General features: G+C 43.1%; 1 pseudogene; it reads right to left on the reverse strand.

Moving 5' to 3' along the window:
* Positions 1-2,956: 2,956 nt before the first annotated feature.
* On the reverse strand, positions 2,957-3,513 carry LOC116628106 (annotated as a pseudogene).
* Positions 3,514-8,675: the final 5,162 nt, after the last annotated feature.

Here is an 8,675-nt window from a genome sequence, read left to right on the forward strand (position 1 = left end):
TTGTATGATACCATTTAATATGAAATGTACAGAATAGGCAAATCTACAGAGATAGAGAATCGGTTAATGGGTTGCCCGGGTCTTGGGGAGGGGGAGAAATGGGGTTTCTTTGGGGGGAGATGAAGATGTTCTAAAATTAGATGTGTGATGGTTGCTGTTGGGGGCTGAGTTGTGTGTCATCCCCTCCATTCATATGTTGAAGAGCTAACCCCCAATACCTGAGAATGTGACTGTATTTGGAGACAGAGCCTCTAAAGAGGTAAATAAGGTAAAATGAGGCCTTAGAGGTACATGCTAATCCAATATGATTGGTGTCCTCATAAGAAAAGGAGATAGGGCATAGAGAGAGACACAAGATACACAGAGAAATGACTCTGTAAACACTGAAGGTAGACATCTGCAAACCAAAGAGAAAGGCCTCAGAAGAAATCAAACCTGCTGACACCTTGGTCTCAAAGCTTGAGAAGTTCGAGAAAATAAATTTTTGTTGTTAAAGCCACCAGTATGTGGTACTTTGTTATGGCAGCCCTAGCAAACGAATACAGTTGCACAACACTGTAAATATACTAAAAACCACTGAATTTTACACTTTACATGGGTGAAATTTATGACATATAAATAATATCTCAATAAAGCTGTTCTTAGAAAAATAGCGTAGGTGCTTTCTTCTCACAGCAAGGATTGCAAACTTTGGACTAGACCATGTTAACAAACAGTACTGAAACTTCTGTGCCTGGGCCTGTGCTGAATGCTGCTGGGTTACACATGGGGTTTGATCAAATGCCTAAGGAGTTTACAGTCTGTCATGCAAGACTGGCCAAGGACCCTAGAGAATGATCAGTGCTCTGGGTGAATCTAGGTGTTAGAGGGCTTGAAGCAGATAGAATTTTGCAAACTGTGTTTAAGAGAAATAGTACAAATTAGGTGTGAAAGTATTGCTTTATTTTTATAAAAGAAATCACAAATGTTACAAATTACAAAAATTTAAAAAAACTGACAAATACCATAAACATTCTCAAACCCCCCAAATAAAATATTTTTATCAATTTTTTGACTTGCCTCTCCACTAATTTTTTTTAAATATTTATTTATTTGACAGAGAGAGCACAAGCAGGGAGAGCAGCAGAGGGAGAGGGAGAAGCAGGCTCCCCCCTGAGCAAGGACCCCTGTGGGGCTCCATCCCAGGACCCTGGGACCATGACCTGAGCTGAAGGCAGCTGCTTAACCAACTGAGCCACCCAGGCGCCCCATCTCCACTAATTTTTGCTTTGGTTGCAAGCTCCTTGATACCCTCTTCTAAATGAATAGGACAATTGTTTTATAATAACATTTTCTAGAGAGAATACAAAGAATTCAATTGAATTCAATGTCATTCAGTTGATAAAAATTTTTATTGGTAGTTTAGAAAAGTTTTGACTTCACAATTTGTTATTAGTAAGGTAAATTTTAAGGTTGTTGTTAAATTTGGGGGAACCTCTATCTAGTTTCTTTACATGTGAGCTGTAAAATTTCAGGGTATTTTAACTGTTCTTGTGCAGTGACAAATCTTAAATGCTCTTCCAATTGACAGTGCTCAATAATCAGGGACTCGGAAGTGGCCTGTGTAAGTATGGGGTGCTGAGGCTTAAGCTTTACTAGTTCTCTAATAAATCCATCTCTGTGCAATGTGAGGAGAAGGGAGCACTGGGGCTCATGAGAGTCCAGCAGAGGGGGCCCCTGACCCAGCCTCGGGGCTTGTGGCAGGCTCTCAGAGATGATGCTTGAGCTGATTCTTAGAAGTTTGAGTGGAATTTTGCCAGGTGGTGGGATGTGTTACTAAAAAAGAGAGAGAGAGAAAGAGACTTTCATGCTGAGGAAACAATGTATATACAAAGACACAGAGGCAGAAAACAACATGGTGTGTAATGATAACCATGAGCGTTCCCAGGCTGATAACTTCAGGAGCCATGAACTCCTACAGAACTATTGAGACTCATTCCAACAGACTCAGCAACTTAAATTGAGTTCAAAGAAGCCCAAAGATACTGAGATTAATCACCTCTGCATGAGTTTCCAGGGTCTAAGGCCTCAAATGTATATGGAGAGAGTAGGTAAGATGCTGGTCACCAGTTCCAGTGTGTTGTGGAGGTTTTTCCCACACCACCAAGTAATTCTCTGACATCAGCTGTGTGTCTTCCAATTCAACTCACTTCTGATACTGCCTACCTGGAGATAGCCTCTGATCCCACAGGTTAAAGGTTCAGTCTTACAAAATTGCCCCCCCCACACACACACACATCACATGCCAAACACAAGTGCAGGTTGTCACCTGCCCTTCTGACCAAAGGGCTACATATGGGTGGGCACAACAACCCCCTCCTCTGGTTCAATTAATTTGCTAGAGTGGCTCACAGAACTCAGAGAAACATTTTACTTACTAGATCATCAGTTTAGGGACACCTGGCTGGCTCAGTCAGAAGATCATGTGACTCTTGATCTTGGGGTCATGAGTTGGAGCCTCACACTGGGTGTAGATAGATAAATAAATAAACAAACTAACTAAAGTTTAGATTATTGGTTTATTATAAAAGGATATAAGTCAGGAACAGCCAGATGGAAGAGGTGCATAGTGCAAGGTGTGTGGGAAGGAGCAGGGACCTTCCATGCTCTCTGTGAATCTCCCTGTGATCATCAATCCAGAGGCTCTCTGACAGGGTTTTTATGGAGGCTTCATTACATAAGCATGATCGGACATTGGTGATTTGTTGTTGGTGCTGTTGTTCAGCTTTTATTTCATAATCATAAACTTCACTTTGCAATCCAACTAGACTTGGAGTAAGGAAAATATGGAACCCAGAGAACTCCAGCAAGAGCACAAAGATTATAGGATATTTCGAGCAGATGGAGGTGAAGGGGTGCTCTCCTGAGCTACAGAAGGAATGGTCTGGAGGTTAAGATAAAACACAAGTCAAATTTATTAGATTTGTCCACAGTCAGCAATGGTGATCTTCTTGCTGGTCTTGCCATTCCTGGTCCCAAAGCGCTCCATGGCTTCCACAAGATTCATGCCCTCGTTCACCTTGGCAAAGACTACATGCTTGCCATCCAACCACTCAAGTGTTGGCAGTGCAGATGAAAAACCGGTGACTGTTCATGTTGGGTCCAACATTTGCCATGGACAAGATGCCAGGACCCATATGCTTCATGATGAAACTCTCATCATCAAATTTCTCCCCATAGATGGACTTGCCACCGGTGCCATTATGGCGTTTGAAGTCACCACCCTGGCACAGAAATCCCAGAATAATCCTGTGAAAGCAGGAACCTTTATAACCAAATCCTTTCTTCCCAGTACTCAGAGCATGAAAGTTTTCTGCTGTCTTTGGAACTTTGTCTGCAAAGAGCTGCAATCTGTTAAAACAGCTTTATGGATTAGATGAGCAGTCACTTCTTGGTTTCCAGGTCCCTTACCTCAAAGGAGATGCAGCCCAAGGGCTCACTATCCACGGCAATGTGCACAGTGAGGTTGACCATGGCTGGTGGCATGGGAGGCTCCAGGGCAGTGGTGTCTGCAATGCCTTTGGTGATTGAATTCAACCTCCAGCCCCTCTCCTCTCGCAAGAGGACTGAAACTTCCAAACTTCTAATCACAGGGTTGGCTCTATAGGCAACCAGCCCCCATCCTTTGTTACCTAGGGGCTTTCCAAAAGTCACCTCACTAACATAACAATAGATACCTTTTACCGTTCTCATCACTCAGGAGGTTACAAAGATTTTAGGAACTCTGTGCCAGGAACAGGGTCAAAGACCAAATATGTATTTCTTATTATAAATTACAATATCACAGTAGGTCTTCTAGAAATATCTACACTTGGAGCCCCACTCTGGGCTCCAACAAACCAAGACCTCCGAATGAACCCTGAGATTTAGCCTTGAGACTGAAGTCCAAGGTTGAGTATACTAAGTGACAAACTTCACCTTTTCTGTGCCTTGAACCCATCTGGCAATCTGGTGAAGCCAATATGTCCCTTCCCAGATTAATGATTTTAAGTGCATAAAATAAAATCTAGGTTACAAAGGAAACCAATTATATTAAAATATAGTTATCAAAACATTACAAAAATTAATTGTAATATACATGTTTCTTTATTAATGCCTTAAATACAATGCTCTACTAGCAGGTTAGCAGTTAAGTGACTACTGTGATTTCAAATTAATGATGATTGTAAATAACATTTTAAGAGATCTGCTATTAGGGGTGCCTGGGTGGTGCAGTCAGTTAAGCATCTTATCTTGGTTTTGCTCAGGTCATGATCTCAGGGTCGTGAAATCGAGCCCTGCGTTGGGCTCCATGCTGAGCGTGAAGTATGCTCAAGATTCTCTCTCCCTCTCCCTCTGCCCTCCCCCTCTATAAAGTAAACAAATAAATCTTTCTTAAAAAAAGATCTGCTATGAAAAATATGTGTGTTGGTGACAAATTAGTATTACTGCTAATACTACTGTGGTTGGTTGCCTACATTTATTATTGAAAGAAATGCCTAATTTCATTGGAGGTTAGTGAAAATAAGATGTATTTTTTCACATCTAAATGCTCACTCAGTTCTATGCATGACACTTACTCTACTCCTACTCTAGACCTTATTCTAGAGTGTACAAGCCTTCAGATGAAGAGAACCAGATTGATGTGGTAAAGACTGAACTCCCAAAACCTAAGCCTAAACTCAATTCCCAACATGAGACCTGAGACTAAGCTCCAAGATTAAAACACAGATTGAGTTGCCAAACTGAACTGCTAGTGTCTAAATGCAGCAGGTGCTTCCAGATGGAAATTTTTCATACTAGAACCCAGCCTGGAATCCCAAGACAGAGCCCACCAGACAGAGATCCCCAGGTGAAGTCATCATACGGAAATTCCCTAGGCTTGGCTCCTCAAGCTAAAATATCCTGGACTGAACTCCAAAAATCTGATTGTCCCAAAGCAGGCCAGACCCAGCCACCCAGACTGAGCCTTGAGCCGGGCAATCACTTGGTGAGAGGCTCAGTCATATCTTAGACCAAAAATCAGGCTTCCATATTGAATCCTTGGGTGTTTCAAGAGTGAACTGTCAATGTTTAAGCCCTCAAAGTCATGTCCCTGTAATGAGCTTCTAGGCAGAGGCATGGGATTGAGACCCTAAATTTAGCTCCTTGAAGGAGGATAAGGATGATATCTGGAAGTAGTCCAAGGCTGAGTTCCCAAAAGGACCCCTCACATGCTGAGGCCACAGATACATCTCCTCACTGTAAGTATAAAGTGAGCCCATGTTCTGAAACAAGTTCCTCCAGAATGAAAACCTAATGTCTGAGCCCCCAATTAACGTGCCCAGAATGAGCCCTAGAGGGAATCCCCAGAAAGAACCACCAGTATGTATCCAATGGTAGCCATGAGAAAGCATCTCATAGACTTTTTATTTTTTTATTTTTTTAAATTCTTTTATTTTAAAAAGATTTTATTTATTTATTTGAGAGAGACAGAGACAGAGAGAGCACTAGCAGGGGGAGGGGCAGAGGGAGAGGGAGAAGCAGACTTCCCGCTGAGCATGGAGCCCAATGCGGGGCTCAATCCCAGGACCCCGGGGTCATGACCTGAGCCGAAGGCAGACACCCAATCAACCGAGCCACCCGGGTGCCCATCTCATAGACTTTTTAGACTTCAGGGAGCATAAGTAATCAAGTGCACAGCTGCTGTGTTCTGAAATCCATCCCTACATTTCTGCAAAAACCATGCTTCCCACAAGCTACTCCTAGCCTGAGTATGGCAGAGATACTTTGATGACTTTGGTTCAGGAATCCCAGACAGCCTTGCCAACCTTCCTTGAACTGCACAGCCGTCTAGAACACTTCCATTCAACCTCCCCCCCTTCTCTCCTTAGCTGGGTCAGACTACACTGTGTTCTGATAGCTCTCTCAGCTTTCCATGGCACCTATCCCATTTTTTGTCATGGGCATTTCCCCTGATAAAATCTTGCTCATTTAGTCCCATCTTGGTGTTTGCTTCTCAAGACTAACATGAGCTCCTGGACATGAGATTATGTTAATTGCTCCAGACTGAGCTTCCATTTTTAGAATGAGCATATAGATGGAGATCAGGAGCCACGGTGTTCCCAGATGAGCTAACAAGGTCTCAACCTCAAACTAATATCCCAGTTTGAGTCCTCAAACTTGTATGGAAGAGGGAGCAATCGAGGTGGACTCCAGAGGCTGCCAGATTGAACTCCCACTCTCAAAACTTTAGGTTTATGTTTGTAGAATTAGCTTCCAAGACTGAGCCCTCAGTCAAAGTGCCCCAGAATGAATTACTAGATTATCCATTTAACTGACTCCCCTGAGGAAGCTCCCACACCAAAGCCCTAGACTGAGCTCCCAATATTAGAGCTCCTAAGACATATGCCAAAAATGGATCTCCAGATAGGCATGCAGAGAGAGGGGGTCCTTGACAATTCAGACTGAGGACCCCACACTGAATTCAAATGTGATGAATAAAGGCTGATCCCCCAAATTGAGCTAGTTCTCTTAGATTGAGCCTCCAAAAGCTGGGCTCACAAACCCAATGCCCAGAATGAAGCACCAGACTAGCAATTCAGAGACTCAGACGTACCCTGGACTGAGCCCAAAGGTAGAACACCAAAAATCAGGCTCCCAGACTGAACTCTCATATTGAAATACTAGAATGATCCCCTAGTCCTAGTACCCCCAGACTGAACTTCCTATAAATGGAAGACCAAGAACGGGAATCTGTAGACTGATTCTACCAGACTGTCCACAGACTCAGAAATTGAACTGAATCCTTTAAAGTAAGCTTCTAGACCGAGGTCCCCCAACTGTGATCATGGAACTGATTCCCCAGAATGAACTTCCAATCTCTCAGACCCTAAATTCATACCCCCAGAATGAGTACTCAAAATGGTATCCACAGAATCAGGGGCTCAGACTGAGAATCCCAGGCTGAGACATCTGTGCAGCAAGGCTGCTAGCTTCACATTCCAACTTACATTTTCCTTTTTCTCCTTTGGAACAGAACCCATATTTTTAGCTGGGTGGACATAAGTCCAGCTAAAAGACTACATTTCCCAGTACCCCTTGCAACTGATGACCATGTGATATAAGCTTTGGCCAGTAAGATTTAAATGGAAGAGTGAGGCAGTTCCTTGGGACTGCTTTTACATGAGAGAAATAAAGGCTTCTATCTTGTTTGAACCATCAGTATTTGTTGGTTCTCTGTTACATGCAATTGCATCTGATGCCAGCTGAGCTCCCTTGGCTGGGCTGAAGTCTGATCCACAATGACTCAGCATTCTAAGCCCAAATCCTGATGCTGAGCACCTAACAGTGAGTGATCCAGACAGAGCTCCTGACTGACCAGTACAGTGAGACTAATCCCCAGTACTAAGCTAGCAGTGCCTTAGCCCTTAGACAGGCAACCATAAGGTAAGTGGTTCAGTTTCTAGACCAAATCCCCCAAAATGATGTCTCCAGAACAAATATCCTGCCTGAGCTCCCTGAAGAAGTTTCCCAGATTGTGTACAAGAGATAGTTTGCAGAACAAAGTTTCAGATCCCCATACTGAGGCCACACTCAGCCCCCCAAAAGGAAACTCCTTACCAACCTCAGAATGAACCACTGGATGGAGCACCAGCCCATTACATCCACAGTAAGCCCCTTCACTGTGCCTAGTAAACAGAATCCCTTAATTGTAGCCTCCAAACTGAGTTTTCCAGATTAGAATTCCCAGATAAATCTCCCTGAAGCTGATCTGCCAAACTGAGGTCTCAAGATCAAGTCCCTCAAGCTAAAACTCCAAAATCACATCCAATGATAGCACTAGGTGGTCCACTCAGGTTGTTCAGATTGAACCCAAATATAGGCCCTCAGAGTGAGTGCCTAGGCTAGGCCCCCAAATAGATTCCACAGATTGAAATTTTCAGATCAAGGTCCTGTACTAAAATTGAGATAACCAGTGACAATGTCAGAACTTATCTGAGTCCTGTCTTCCTGGAAAACAGCCATGGTCCGAAACTCCTCCACGCTTTGTGCTCTGAGAAAGGACTACCAAGGACTTTCCTGCTCCCACATATTCTGAGATAAGACTCAGCTCTCCCTTTCTTCAGTGACTCAGATAAGATCAGTCCCTGCTCTTCCTAATCACCCTGTAAGACTCCTAGACTGTCCACCCTTGTCTACTTGCCACCATAAAATTTCAGTCTCCCTTTCTTTCCTTTAAGACATTTCTCATTAATGTATGGTCTCTCTATTGCAATAGGCTGAATAAAAATATCCCCTTAATTGTCCAGTGTATTCTGTCTTTCATGCCAATCTCAGTCCTCACATTGAAGTACATTGCACTTAAATCCTCAGTGCCTCATTCATTCATTCATTCATTTACTCATTCACCAAATATTGATTGAGTGCTGAATATATGCCAGGCACTACATTAAGCTCTGAGCTAACAAGGCTCTGCTTTCACAGAGCTTACATTCAAGTAGGATAACAGGGGAGGGAGGAACAGTTTTTAATATGGTGGTCAGGAAAAACACTTCTGAGGATGTAACATTTAAATTGTTCCCATAAGGAGGAGATAGAAGGCCAGAAGAAGATGGTTCCAAAAAAGGTAACAAGCACAAAGACAAGGTTAATGGAACTTAGTATGAGAGGAAAAG

This window comes from Phoca vitulina, unplaced genomic scaffold, assembly GCF_004348235.1.
Source record: "Phoca vitulina isolate PV1807 unplaced genomic scaffold, GSC_HSeal_1.0 scaffold111, whole genome shotgun sequence".
NCBI classification, from domain to species: domain Eukaryota; kingdom Metazoa; phylum Chordata; class Mammalia; order Carnivora; family Phocidae; genus Phoca; species Phoca vitulina.